Raw genomic sequence first — 15,408 nt, forward strand, 5'->3', positions numbered from 1 at the left:
GGGCATGTGAGCCTACATTACAAAACTGGCTGACCTTTGCACATATAATTTATTAAGAATAATAAATTCAAAATATAAGTTCTGCTCATCGGATTAAGACTATTTTTATATGGATTTTACACCTCTCAGAAAGAGGAATCCAACAAAAATATTAGCCTCTTAATCTGAGCATCAGAACATGGAGTTTGGACCTAGTTGTCCAAATTTAACACTCCCTCTCAACTAGGGAGAACTCCATCTATTAGTGCAATTAACATCGTGAGTCATCCCGCCGAAACTTGCTTTGCTGGCTTCTTTATTTCAGAACAGAAGTGGGTCAGTCACAAAGACATCATTCCCCGACTGACATAATCAGTCCAGAGGTCCCAGACCTCACAAATCTTGATCCCAGATCAAGTGGTTGGACCATGCCATCCTAGATAGAGAGTACGGCAATCTCTGATGCGTCCATCAGTCTTTGCTAATAGTCTCTAGCTTTTCCACACCTCATTGGCCAAATGAGAGGTACTTCCCATGAGCCCTGAACTCAATGGGTAGGATGCATACGGGGCACAGATTAAATGAGTGGCAAACCAGCTCAATAATCGCAAGGGTGGGGCAGAAGCATTATGAGTGCTTATAGCTCCGAGAAGCTATCCCCAAAGCCCCCCAGAGCTCCCAGAGCTCATTGTCCAACAGGACCCACATCATAGGGTCTTTCCACGACACCAAGACTCTCACGGAAGGTTAGGAACTTGACCTTCCCCAGGGGCTTAGTGAGAATATCCGCGACCTGCTCATCAGTTCCTATATGATCGAGCCTTACGGCGCCTCGCTGTACCATATCCCGGATAAAGTGGTACCTGATATCAATATGCTTGGATCGGTCGTGGAACACAGGATTCTCAGTCATACGAATCCCACTCTGATTATCACAGAGTATTACAGTGGTATCTAGCACATGTTGGAACAGCTCACTAAAGAGCTTCCTCAACCAAACTGCTTCACAACAGGCCATACTAGCAGCAATGTATTCGGCCTCCGCGGTGCTCAAAGCCACCGACTTCTGCTTCCTGCTCATCCATGAGATCGAAGCAGAACCAAGATTGAAACAACATCCAGATGTGCTCTTACGATCCACCACACTGCCAGCCCAATCGGCATCAGTATATCCCCGGAGTATCACACTCCCGGCAGTGTATCTCAACCCATGGTTTATCGTGCCCCGAAGATATCTCAAAAGATTCTTGGCACCAACCCAGTGAAAATGATGAGGCTCAACCATCTGTTGACTCAAAGTATTCACTGCAAAACATATGTCCGGACGGGTGTTCACTAAGAACATCAAAGATCCTATGAGTTGACGATACTCAGTAGGATTGGCCAAGATAGGCCCTGCAGCGCTGCCACTCAACTTCTTAAAGTTGAGTTCCATTGGTGTCGACACGGACTTACAGTCCACCATCCCAAATCTTTCCAGAAGCTTCACAATATACTTTCCTTGAGAAAGGAAAATCTCTCCAGGTCTCTGCCAGACCTCCAGGCCTAGGAAATAGTGCATCAGTCCTAGGTCTTTCATCTCGAACTCAGCAGCAAGCTCCCTCTTACATTGATGAATGAGAGGGTCATCACCTGTCAGGAAGAGGTCGTCCACATACAACACTAGAATGAGAGGCTTTCCTTCCTCAACCTTAAAGTAAAGGTTTGGATCAGCATTGCTTCGAGTGAAGCCCAGCTTCATCAAGTAACTATCCATCCTCTCATACCAAGCTCTGGGTGCTTGCTTTAACCCATAGAGGGCTTTCTTCAACCTGCAGACATAAGTGTCTCGATCTTGAACTTCAAATCCCAGAGGTTGTTCTACATACACCTCTTCCTTTATTGCACCATGCAGAAAAGCAGTCTTGACATCCATCTGATGAAGACTCCATCCTTGCGTAGCAGCAAGGGCTATGATGGATCGGATGGTGGTATATCGAGCCACAGGTGCAAATATATCGTCATAGTCAATTCCTTCCTTTTGGGCAACAAATCTTGCCTTAAACTTTTCAGCACTCCCATCAGATCCATGTTTAATCTTGTAGAGCCATTTAGCGGTGACAACAGATTTGTCCTTCGGTCTCGGGACCACATCCTAGACATCATTCTTCATAATAGCCTCATATTCTTCATGCATAGCATCCTTCCAGACTTGATGCTTGATGGCTTCTTCAAAAGATCCAGGTTTAGATTGTATAATAGTACTCATGGCAGCTAGATACCCCTGGTATCTACACGGCTTCTTGCTTTCTCGGAATGTTCCCCTTGGGGCAGCATGACCCTCAGCATCTTCGAGGGTGTCCCTGAGCCATGATGGCCTCTTTCCTAGAGAAGGGGAAGGATCAATAGGGTCCATTGGCTCTTCAACATCAGGCATAGTCTCATCCTGGGGTTCTTCCAGATTTCCAGGTCTTTCTTCATGGTTTTCTTCAGATCTAGGAAGATCTACTACTTTCTTCAGGGAAGCATCTTCGTCAAAAGTGACATCATGGCTTATCTCTACTTCCCTTTGACCAGGTACATAGACTCTATATGCCTTAGAAGTCTCACTGTAGCCCACAAACATTCCTTTCTTCCCAGTAGCATCCAACTTACTTCTCTTTTCTTTCGGCACATGAAAATAGACAGGACATCCAAAAATTCTAAAATGTGAGACATCAGGTTTCTTACCAGAGAAAACCTCTTCGGGAGTTTTGGAGTCCAAAGCGGAATGAGGGCATCGGTTTTGAATGTACACAGCAGTATTTGCAGCTTCTCCCCACAGAAACTTTGGAAGACCCTGGTCACATAGCATGGCACGGGCAGCTTCCACAATAGTCCTATTCTTGCGTTCAGCAACACCATTCTGCTCAGGAGTATATGCAGTGGTAGTCTCCCTCTTAATGCCAGCTTCTCTGCAAAAGTCTTTGAACTCATTTGACTCATATTCAGTGCCATTGTCAGTCCTCAAAATCTTGATCTTCTTTCCGGTCATATTTTCCACCAAGGCTTTGAAGGTACGGAACCACATGAAAGCCTCATCCTTCTTCTTCAAGAAGTATATCCAGGTTTTGCGAGAGAAGTCATCAGTAAATGTCATATAGTAAGAACATCCCCCCAGGGATGTTACAGGCAACATACCGGAAAGATCAGAATGGACCAGTTGCAATATCTCAGATGTCTTTGTGACACTTGAGGGGAAAGGTCCCCTTGTATGTTTTCCTTCAGCACAGCCCTTACATACACCTTTATGATTATTTCCAAAATCAGGCATCCCTGTCACCACCTTCCTTGCTTCGGGAAGAGCCTTGTAATGAAGGTGTCCAAATCTTCGGTGCCATAGTTCGGTTTGACGGATAGTATCACAAGTCATAGCTCCCAACGGACTCCCTCCAACCTGGTAGAGTGTACCAACTCTAAAACCAATTGAGATAGCTTCCTTGAAGCTCTTCTTCCACATGAGTACCTTTCCATCAGAGAAAGTTACATTGAATCCTTTGTCTTCCATGGCAGATACAGACACAAGGTTCTTCTTCAATTTGGGTACATAGAGTACATCTTGTAGATGGAGGACTTGTCCTTGAGACAAGTGGAGGGTCACAGTCCCGGTCCCTTTCACAGGATAAGTGGCATTATCCCCAAGGGTAATTTCTAGATTAGTAACCCTTTCAACCATGTCAGAAAGTGCTTCCTTGAATCCGGTGATGTGTCTTGAGGCACCACTATCGATTAGCCAGACATCCATAGTGTCGGGCGGAGATGCAGCTGAGAGAGCAGATATTAGAATATACTCATTTCTTTGATCAACAACATTAGACTCCTCATACCTGGTATTTCTGGTCCTTTTAGAAGGTGGATGGTTTCCTTCAAAGTGAGCCTTCCTCTTTCCTTTGGATTTGTCATTTCTTTGATTCCCATTCCTTCGGTTGTTGTTGTTGTCGTCACTATCGGGAGAATTCTTCTGGAAGGGGCATTCTCTAGCATAGTGTCCAGTCCTATGGCAGGTGAAACATTTACCCTTCTTCTTTTGAGTCTTAGTCCTTCCTTTGTCCTTGGAACCACCAGAGTTCTTCTTTCGGGAATGAGCAACATAGGCAGCATTTCTTTCATTATCAAATTCCTTCATCCTTGTTTCTTCTTGCATACATTTTGACAGAAGCTCATCAAAGTTAGGGATGGTATTATTGTTGAGAATGGTAGTTGTGAATACTTGCCATTCATATGGAAGTCCTCCAAGTGCGGTGAGAACCATCTCACGATCAGCTATTGTCTCCCCAATAGCTAGCAGATTGTTCCTGGTTTCGGTCAACTTCATAAAGAAGGTTTGAATAGACTCGTCTCGGCCCTTCTTCATATTCTTCAACTTGTTCTTGAGGAATAGCACTTGGTTCACATTGTTTACTCGGAACATAAGTATCAGTTTGTCATACATCTCCTTGGATGTGCCTAGTTCAGATATGTAGGCAACCAGACTCTTATTTATGGATTCCCTGATCAACAGTTTTGCTCTGATTTCTCCCTTCTTATATTTGTGTTTAACAGCAGCAGAGGCATTTGATGGAGGTTCTTGAATCTTCCCTGTCACATGATCTAGGAGATCATGATCTTCTAATTTGAGATCTAATAACATCTTCCAGGCATGGAAGTCATCACTTCCAGTCAGCTTGTCATTCTCCCTGAATTCAAGCTTAGAGGAATCCATTTCCTTCGATGATGATTGCTATAGATAGAGTTTGTCTTCACCTCAGCTCTGATACCATGTAAAGTTTTGTAGATGTTCTATGCTAAGAGCAATTTCACTTTTCTCACAGCAATCATACAAGTAGATAAGCAAAATGCAGATAGAACATATAAGCAGATCTAACAGAAGACAAATCAGAAACAAGAAAAATGTATGTGTTTGTTTCGGCGGTCAACAGGATGCTTCAACCAGCAAAGTCTCCTTTGGTCAGCCAGCCCAGCATGTGTCACAACAACCCTCCAACCAGTAGATGAGTCAACCCAAGTCAGTTCTACAAAAGTCAACGCTGTCCTGAAAAGTCAACGCAGGGGCAGCAAGCTAAAAATGAACGCAGCAGCAAAACGGTCAACCCTTTGACCTCGATTTTTGTGCCAGGTAGTATGGCCTTCAAAATCGAACCTCCCACAAGTTTTCAGCTTGTTTGGACCAAGCGTTGACCAAAGTCAACGCTGGTCAAACTTCTGCGAAACCCTAGCAGCAGAAACCCTAGCAGCAGAAAAATCCTCTTCGTCCTTCCCACGTGTGGCTGAAATTCGTCCTCCAGGTAGCTCGTACTTTTAAGGATGAGAGAGGAAGATGTGAGTTGTGTTGTGATCAAATTCTCTCCAACTTTTCCTGTATATATATATCCATCAATGAGGGTGTGTGACACATCTGTTGGGCATGTGAGCCTACATTACAAAACTGGCTGACCTTTGCACATATAATTTATTAAGAATAATAAATTCAAAATATAAGTTCTGCTCATCGGATTAAGACTATTTTTATATGGATTTTACACCTCTCAGAAAGAGGAATCCAACAAAAATATTAGCCTCTTAATCTGAGCATCAGAACATGGAGTTTGGACCTAGTTGTCCAAATTTAACATTTAACCTCTTTGACTTTGTGTCATATGGCCCGGAGTGGACGCTTTTTCCATGTGGCATTCTTCTTGAATAAAGTGCTCTTGAAATAAGGATCTTCTAACCACTTCTTGTATTGATTTGGACCTTGATGAGACAACACTCCTTTTTGATTGCCTTGGAGTGAAAAGAAACCCAAAATATATGAACTGATATTGCTAGAAGTAGTGCCCCTCATACAATATCTACGTCTAAAAAATAGTACTTCATTCTTGTGTGATTTGGATTAACAACAGACCTCTACCCTTCATATGCTAGTTTTAGATTCCAGATTCCATTGCTTGACACATGAGCAATCTCAGAATCTCTGATTTCAGACTGATTCATTGACATTTGTCCGTTGATTGAAGTGCTGATCTTCTATCTTCTAGGAATTGGTAGAAATTTGATTTGAACATTGTGGACTCACCTTCCTCAAAATGCCTTCCTGTTCTGAATAAACTCCTCAACAAACAGCACCCAAAATTAAGAGAAGCATCAGTTAGATGTAAGGTGAAGGTTATATTTCAAACAGCACTCAAACATCATTCAAATTTGCTCGAAAACTGCAGCTGGTCATGCTAAATCAGTGGTTATATAGACATATGAAAATGCATTACATTTTCTTATCTGAAACTCGTGGGAAAACGAAACTGATTTTCTTGACCTTCTTGGTCCACATTTGTAAGATTATCTTGGATAACCTTTGACATCACATCCAAGATCCACAGAAGTAATGCTCCTGAGTCGTGGGAGAGCGTGAATTTTATGTTGCTCCATCAGACTAAGAAATTCAAAACTATTGATATCCCCATAATGTACCTCAGGTTCTGCACCAGGACCATTCAAAAAGACAATTGCAGGGGCAGAATCCACTCAAACATGTTCCACCATAAGGAAACATTCTCTTCTCTACATAGCATGAGTTCAAAAGATGCATATGGCCAAATAATCTTTTCCTGCCTGTCTTAGAAACGGAGTTGCACGATGTCCACTTTTTGAGAAGCATAGTACTTTGACCTTATGTGGCCCAGGTTTGTGAGTACCTCCATAACCATATTGGAATAAAGGGTGGCTTGTAGATTGATTTCTTTGTGCAAGTTACGATAGAAGCTGGACTTCACCAAGCTCCACTTTTCTAGTATTAGAAATTCCATCCAGCCAAACAGCAGTTCTTTTCTAGCTTTGAGCCAATTTCTGGGAATTTTCACTCCCAAAAGAAAAACCAATATTAGTCGGGTTCCTTCCTCTCCAAGCATAGTTCTACTTCTGACCATTAAAAACTTCACTATTGTCATTTATCGGATCGGTTTCGGACATTTTTCAAAATGGAAGCTTTATCCTTGAAAATTTGTCTTCAATGTACTGTTTATTGACCACTGTAGCAGCGTCAATTTCAGTGACCATTTCCATGCTTTTGTTAGAGTGACATTGCAAGATCAGCCTTTGATGTGCTTCAATAATTACCCCACTAAGGGAATTTTTTTTTACTCCAGGAATGCATGATATCATGGTCTAGTAACCATCTTGGGTGGTAACAATTCTGAACAAAATCTGGCAGTGGATCATGGTTCTACCTGGAACTCTGATCTGTTTATGGTTCCGGAAATCCTTAAGGGTTTGGGGGTCTCCTAATTGATACGTGAGCTCAGAAAAACCTATGATTAACTGGATCGATTGGAACCATCAGAATCCATTTTACCAGATTCTGGCAAGGTTGGCTGGAAAAGCACTTTTGGATAATGCTGATCAAGTTCCATATATATGTATATTATTTTATTTTTTATTTTTTTTAGGAGAGGAATGTATAGAGATTTGTTTGCAGTAAAGCTTCTGAGGTTATCTTAGGCAGATAAATTGGATTATGTCAAAGGATTTAATTAATTGTTCTTTTTGGAGATATCTGATACCATGTACTTGTAAGAGGAGACATTTCGCTTTTTGGATAACTTTTGATGATTCTTCGCAGGTCAGAGAAACAGTGCGTGATGTGAAATTCCTGCATAACGAGCTTTTTTTTGCGACGGCTCAGAAAAAGTATACCTCTCAACTTTGTATTTGATCATTTTCCCTCCAACTAGGAGAACACCAGAAATGTTGTGAATTAACCGAGAAATTGATTTCTTATATACATCTGGCTGGTTGCTTCCTTTTTGTGTGCTGCAATGGTTAAATCATTATGAAAGTTAGTAAATTTAATGTATTGCTACTACATCTTGCATATGTCTGACATGATGGTTGCTTCAGAAAACAGTTATGCCCATCTAGCATGTTAGCATCCACTTAGCATCAATGTATAATATTCTACGAGCTGGATTAATGTGCACAACCGTGCACAAAGACTCTTGATATGTTTGGGCTCTTGATAATTGTTTTCATAACTCCTTTATTCTTTCTTGGTTTGGGTCTCTACTTATATGTGAGTTATGTTCAGATTAGAATTTAGTATTTATTCTTGCTGCTGATACCCACACAATTGGTATAATTGTAGGAGCAAAGTAACACATGCAAGTTATGCTTAACTGATGTGCCCCTTATTGGCATATGTAAATTCGGTTTCCAGCATGAAATGCATTTTGTCTTCAAATCTCCTTTAGGTATGTCATATATCTTATTGTTTTGGTAAATGGTTGAATTTTTCAGGTATATCTATATCTATGACAGTTCTGGTACAGAAATCCACTGTCTCAAGGTAAGCATGCTATGCTGCTAACAATCGTGGTGTTTTGGTAGTTAGGATTGATTATTTATTCCTGACACGGTCTCTACTTAGAGACAATGGTTCTTTAGTGGAAATGGTAAATGCTGATTTCAATTTTTCCAGGATCACACTGACCCACTAAGACTTGAATTTCTTCCAAAGCACTTTCTTCTGGCATCTACAAACAAGTATGGTATATTGCGATACCAGGATACGAGTACTGGTGAATTGATTTCCCAACACCGAACACATCTAGGTCGCTGTGATGTAATGCGTATGAATCCTTATAATGCAGTTATAGCTTTAGGACACAACAATGGCACTGTTACAATGTGGAGCCCTAATATGAACACTCCTCTCATCAGTATGCTATGTCATCATGGTCCTGTGACTGCATTGGCTTTTGATTCTCAAGGGCACCAAATTATTACAGCAGGAAATGATGGAAAAATCAAAATATGGAATCTGTGAAATATGCACCTTTGCATGGCTATTCCTGTCATGCAAAAAGCCTGGATGTCAGTCAAAGAGGTTTACTGGCTGTTGGATGTGAGTCACTAGTAGAAATTTGGAGAGATGCTCTAACAACGAAGCAGCAAAGGCCATATTTGAAACACCGTTTTGTAAATGGATCTCAGGTGCAAAACCTTGCATTCTGTCCATATGAGGATATAATTGCTATTGGAAACTCTACAGGGATAACTTCCATTCTTGTACCAGGATCAGGGGAGCCTAACTTCGACACATTTGTTGCAAATCCATTTGAAACAGCTAAGCAGCGTCGTGAAAAAGAGATTCATTCACTCCTTGATAAGTTGCAGCCAGAAATGATTATGCTAGACCCAGAAAATATTGGTGCCGTGCAACGCTCTCAGAGAGAAAACCAGGAAACTAAGAATCAACAGGCCCAGGAAGCTAACATACAGGTAGCTATTGCTGCGGGTAAAAATGTTGTTTTAAAAAATAAAACAAAGGGCAGAAACAAACCAAGCAAAAGACAAAAGAAAAAGCAGGATAATGTGATCAGAGCAAAACGGCCTTTTGTTGAGCAACAACTAAAGAAGGAACAATCTTTGAAGAAGCAGAAGACCAATGATTTAAATCTGCCTAAAGCTCTTGAACGTTTTGTTCGCAAATAATTGTCATATTTTAGCTCAATCACAGATCCTTCAACTTGCTACCAACTTTGTTTAGGAAAGTTGATGCGTTTCTAATTGTTTTATTGGGTATTCCTCTTTTAAGGGTCATTTTTTATCAGGATATCTGGGTATCTGATGTATAGAATTTATGGAATAGCATTGAATGCATATTATTTCCACTCTTTTGAATTCTAGTATTTGATTAAAAAATATTTGTGTTCAAACGCTTGTTTGTATTTGTTGCAACGGAAGTTTAAATAGCCCACTGCATATGGGTTTTGTCAGGCACATTAAATAGTGATATTAGAGCACTTGGCAAGCTTGTTTACAAGCATGTGTACGAGTGTTTTACAGAGTGGTGTCAACGCTAACCTAGTGAACTGTTTTTGAGAAAGCTACATGTCAAGCTTCATTTCTCGTTATCTTCTGTTGTGTATCTCTATTCATTCCATTTCTTTTGGATACACCATGAATTGCAGTTTGAAAAATACTCAAGTTTTTCATCCATTGGCTGTGTTTATGCCAGTATTTGTAGAAGATTGTTATATTAAGGGTTAAAACTTAAGCATTAGAATTATTCACAATGTGTAATATACTAGCAATTGTCCCAAAAGGTACAAAGAGAGGCTGATAGGATTAGTAAAAGGAAGAAAGTTCTATAGATAGTCAAGCATATATAAAGTTCAGTAGTGATAAAGGCAATAACCACGTTGACCATCCTGTACCAGTACATTTGATATTAAAAGAACAAAACCAAAACCAAACCATTCATATCAATATAGTAAGTGTAGAACGCATTCATACTTAAAGCTCAATAGATTCAATAGATTATTGGCAAGACACTTTTCTTTTTAAATAAAAAGTAAATTACAACGTTGTACATGGTAAATGAAAAGTGGAGAAATTTGTGACTGGTTGACACAAAAAAGTAGCCTTGTCGCCTTGTCTATAGATGAACCAAAAAGTAGTAATACAAAAATCCCTCAGAACGAGAAGAAAAAGTACATTATGTAATGTGCATAATTTCTATGTATATACGCTTGCAGGGTTTCTAACGGATGAAGGTCTCTCAGTTTAATATTCAAATCCTTATGGGCAGTCATTCAATGATATGAAATTAAAAGTAGTCTGCAGTGAGTATAAATCCTGGAAAAAATATCAAACCTTGTTATCCAGTTCTATTTAATGTACTTAAACCTCATGCCACTCACTGGTGTGGTTTACTATTCATATGAATGTCATATGGCAAACAGTTGGTTTACTATTCATATGAATGTCATATGACAAACAGTGAGGTGACATGATGCTGATGAATGATAAGGGCAGATAAAACATAAATATGAAACCTAGTTATCCATTTCCATTCAATGTACTTAATCCTCTTGTGCTACCCGCTGGTGTGTCGTTTGATGGTTTACTATGCACATGAATGTCATATGGCAGGTTCAACAATCTCAAGTAAAGTTGAATTTCATATGGCAGGTTCAACAATCTCAAGTCAAGTTTATACAGAATTAGTTTGAGAGTCGATTGAATATGGATTTAGTGAAACCCAACAAAGACACGAGGTTTGGATGCCTGATTTTGCTCATTAGTTCAACTTCACTCTGCAACATGCATATATGTAAATGCAATTCACTGTCCTAAATGTCACAAAACCTCTTCCAGGTACATGCTTCAAACCAACGCAGGCAGATTCAAAGACTTGGAATCTTGATATTCATACCTGAAATTCATAGTCTGCCTGTTTTCTGTTTTCATCTAGCATCTTGACTGCAACACAAAAATCATCAGGGAACTGAGCTCTGTATACAGAACCAAAGCCTCCCTGCCCAAGGAGGTTATAGCTACTAAAATTATTTGTAGCTGCTTGTAAAACAGAATACTCTATAGCAGATGCGCATCCCTTCCTTTTACCAGTTCTGAAAGAGCTGAAACGAGTAAGCAAGGTGTAGGAATTTACAGGGTAAGTTCCTCAGAAAGAATACCAAAAGGACACCCCTCACAACCAGATCACAGATCAATACACCAGTGTTTTTGACGTGGTTAAAACCCTCAAAGTGCAAGGAGGGAAACAGTCCACGGCCTGTCCCAACGTGGGTACTACAGGCAATTTATTAATTAAAGAATGAAAATTTACATAAGCTTCTCTCATGCACGGATTACCCGAACAATGACCCTCCATGCGCTTTAAATAGAACTCATGGACCAATCGGGTGTCAAGCCACGGATCAAGTGTCGGTAATACCGAGGTGAGAGTGAACCGTCGGATCACTACATATCGTGACCGTCGGATTGTAAGTTACAAAATGTACAACGGTAAAGAAACACACTTTACCTAACTCTAACCTAACTCTATACTAGACCAAGTTGAACTTAACCATATCCTATGTGTCGGAATATCCTAACATCCCCCCTTAAGAACAACTTGGGATAGGATTGAAGGATTTACAAATATGACACAATAGGAGAAGGAAGGAGGCACTAGAGCCTATCCCCCCTTAGTGATAACTTCCTGAACTCCAAGCATATATCGAAGTTTAGTGAACTTCGCCTCTGTGAGAGCCTTTGTGAAGATGTCTGCAACCTGATCATCTGTTGGACAATATTGCACTTCAAGAACATGGTCATGAATGAGCTTTCTGATGAAGTGCATGTGTAGTTCAATGTGTTTGCTGCGCTGATGCTGGACTGGATCTTTGCATAGCTGAATGGCACTGTAATGAATCCCAAACTGTACTGTACCTCGAACATAACGAAGTATTCTTTTAGCTGCTTTCCAATGACTTTCACGGGGGTTTTGCATAAAACGAGCAACAAGGCCAACAACAAAGGAAAGATCAGGACGAGTATGGGTTAAATACAAGAGTTTTCCGACAAGTTGACGGTATAAGGTAGCATCAACTTCAGGAGAAGTACAAGAGACTGAAAGTTTGACTCCAGACTGAAAGGGAGAAGGGGCTGGCTTACAGTCTTCCATGTGAAAATGACGAAGAATATCACAAGCATACTTGGACTGGGAAAGGAAAATACCCTCCTGGGATTGCAAGACTTGAAGACCGAGAAAATAGTGTAAGTGTCCTAAGTCTGTCATTTCAAATTTCTTTTTAAGGCTGGACTTCACATGGTTTATAAGGTTAGGATCACTACCAGTAAGAATAAGATCATCAACATAAAGAACAAGGATGATAAGAGAGTTGCCCACTTTCTTGGTGTAGACAGTATTGTCAGAATGACACCTAAAAAAGCCAGATTCTAAAAGAAAGCTATCCATTTTGGCATACCAAGCCCGAGGAGCTTGCTTGAGGCCATAAAGGGATTTCTTAAGTCGACAAACAAGGCTAGAGTCTGTTTGTATGAAGCCAATGGGTTGTTCCATATAGATTTCTTCCTGCAAGTCCCCATGCAAGAAGGCAGATTTAACATCCATTTGATGGACTTCCCATTTTAAAGAGGCAGCAAGGGAAAGAACAAGGCGGATAGAGTTCGTTTTGGCAACAGGGGAGAAGGTTTCAGTGTAGTCAATGCCTTCAACCTGTGAAAAGCCCTTAGCAACGAGACGAGCTTTATGTTTATCAACTTTCCCATCTGGTCCATACTTGGTTCTGTAAACCCATTTACATCTAACAAGTTTGCGTCCCTTTGGTAGAGGAACAAGATCCCATGTATCATTTGTCATCAATGAATGATATTCTTCATTCATAGCTGCTTCCCAATGTGGATGGCCTGAAGCTTCTGCAAAAGTGTCAGGATCATGATTTACTGGAGCTTGAGCCAGTAAAGAAGAGGCTCTTTCAAACTGAGAACGTGTACGTCGCTGATCTGTAGGATCACCGGCAAGATCACCTGCTACATCCCGAGTAGCACAGACCCATCTTGGAAGTTGAGGATCCTGAGAAGGTGGGGGAGGATTATTATCCTCGCTTTCATCATCTGAAGAAGAAATGTTTTCAAAAGTAGAAGAGATAGGAAGAGGTGGCACATCCGCCGGACTAGGCTCGCAGGCCGATTTATTTTCATCAAATTTTACATCTCTTCTAATGATAACATTTTTGGACTTAAATGGAATAAGTCTATAACCTTTTACATCTTCAGAATATCCAACAAAAGTACATTTCTCGCTCTTAGGTTCTAAAGCTTTATGCTTTTCATCTGGAATATGGGCCCATGCTTCACTTCCAAACACACGAAAGTGACTGACATCTGGTTTAATGGAACTCCAAGCTTCTTCTGGAGTGATATTCTCTAGAACCTTAGTAGGAGTGCGATTGATTATATAATTTGCACAATTAATTGCTTCGGCCCAAAAACTAAGACTGAGTCCTTTAGATTGCAGCATACAATTAGCCATTTCCTTTAAGGTGCGATTTTTCCTTTCAGCTACACCATTTTGTTGTGGAGTGTATGGAACAGTATGTTGCATTTGAATTCCATTTTCGGTGCAAAAGTTGATGAATGTGTTTTTAACATATTCTCCACCATTATCAGTTCTTAGCTTAAGAATTTGATGTCCAGATTGTTTTTCAACAAAGGCTTTGAAGGCCAAAAAAGTGTTAAATACTTCGCTCTTGAGTTTTAAGAAGTATACCCAAGTGCGTCTGGAGAAATCATCAATGAAAGTTAAGAAGTACTTGCAGCCAGAGAATGAAGCAACAGGAAGAGGACCACATAAATCACTGTGCACAAGCTGTAAAGGGGCTGAGGCGTGCCAAGAGGCACGTTTGTCAAAACTGTCCCGATGATGTTTTCCGAGTACACATCCGGAACAAACACCATCTCTGCAAGATACCATAGGAAGACCTGTCACCATATTTTCTTTACATAGATGCTGAAGGGAGCGATAGTTTAAGTGACCAAATCGCTCATGCCAAAGTTTGCTCACTTCATCATTATGAGCAACAAATACTGAGGGAAGATTTGATGACCCAAAGTTGTGAAACTTATACAACCTTTTGGAATCATCAGCAAGACCAGTAGCTAGAATCTGTTTAGGATCTTTTAGATCCTTGATTACAACATCATGAGGTGAAAATTCAACAATTTTACCTTCACCTGAATGAGTTATCTGATAGACAGATAGAAGGTTGCAGGATAAGGTTGGAACACATAATACATCATTAAACTGACCATTGTCTAGATGAACAGTTCCAGTCCCTACAACATTAAGAGATCTATCATCACCAATATATATATTTTTGGTGTTACAATCATTTAAAGAAGAAAACTGGCTTGGTTTTTGGCCATGTGATAAGAGGCTCCAGAATCAATGAGCCACTCATGAGAATGAGAAGAAGAAGAAGATACATTTAATGCATAACCAGACTGAGATGATTGACAACGACATGCAGAAAGTGCCATTCCGGAAGTTGAAGTTGAAGTAGGCTCCACATGGATGTTATGTTTCTTCATTGCGGCTTCCAAGGCTTCCATCTTCTTAAAGCATTTAGATTCTAAGTGGCCATCTCGATTACAAAAGTTACAATGTCTATCAGTCTTCTTCCATTTGTTTTTATTGGTCTTATCATTTTGTTGAAATGATCTTTCATTTTGAGGCTGAGATGGTTTAGGACCATTCTTTTGAGGATATGACTTCTTAGGATTCTTTGAATTTGGTTGCTGCTGGGTGGCTAACGCTTTCGCGGAAGAGTTTCCAAGATTAAGAAGACCAAGGTGTAAGAGTTTTTCTTGTTCTCTTATTAAGGAATCACAAAAGGAGTCAAAGGAAGGGGCCTTGTAGTCTTTTCCTTGACAAATGAAAGCTTCCCTTGTAGAATGGAAAGTGGAAACAAATACAGAGTAGGCTGGTCCCAACTTAGTAAGGATGGAATAAATAAGGTTACCATCTTCTTTCTTAACTTTAACACCTTCCAAGAGATATCTAAGGGTCTTGAATTTGGACAAGAAATCTTCAATGCAAGAAAAATTATTAGGATCCAAAGTAAGCAA

General features: G+C 40.3%; 1 pseudogene across 1 annotated transcript in view; it reads left to right on the forward strand.

Annotated features, from left to right (window-relative positions):
* The window catches only part of LOC149173914 (putative U3 small nucleolar RNA-associated protein 7), a 63,873-nt pseudogene extending 54,309 nt beyond the window's left edge, over window positions 1-9,564 (forward strand). Inside the window, exons 7-9 of the transcript XR_016259159.1 lie at window positions 7,592-7,659; window positions 8,266-8,314; window positions 8,447-9,564. The product of XR_016259159.1 is annotated as a putative U3 small nucleolar RNA-associated protein 7 (transcript). The remainder of the gene's footprint in view (window positions 1-7,591; window positions 7,660-8,265; window positions 8,315-8,446) is intronic.
* Window positions 9,565-15,408: the final 5,844 nt, after the last annotated feature.

Source organism: Pinus tabuliformis, chromosome 4_2, assembly GCF_031772625.1.
Source record: "Pinus tabuliformis cultivar Carrire ecotype Pingquan chromosome 4_2, CPIR1, whole genome shotgun sequence".
Lineage (NCBI taxonomy): Eukaryota > Viridiplantae > Streptophyta > Pinopsida > Pinales > Pinaceae > Pinus > Pinus tabuliformis.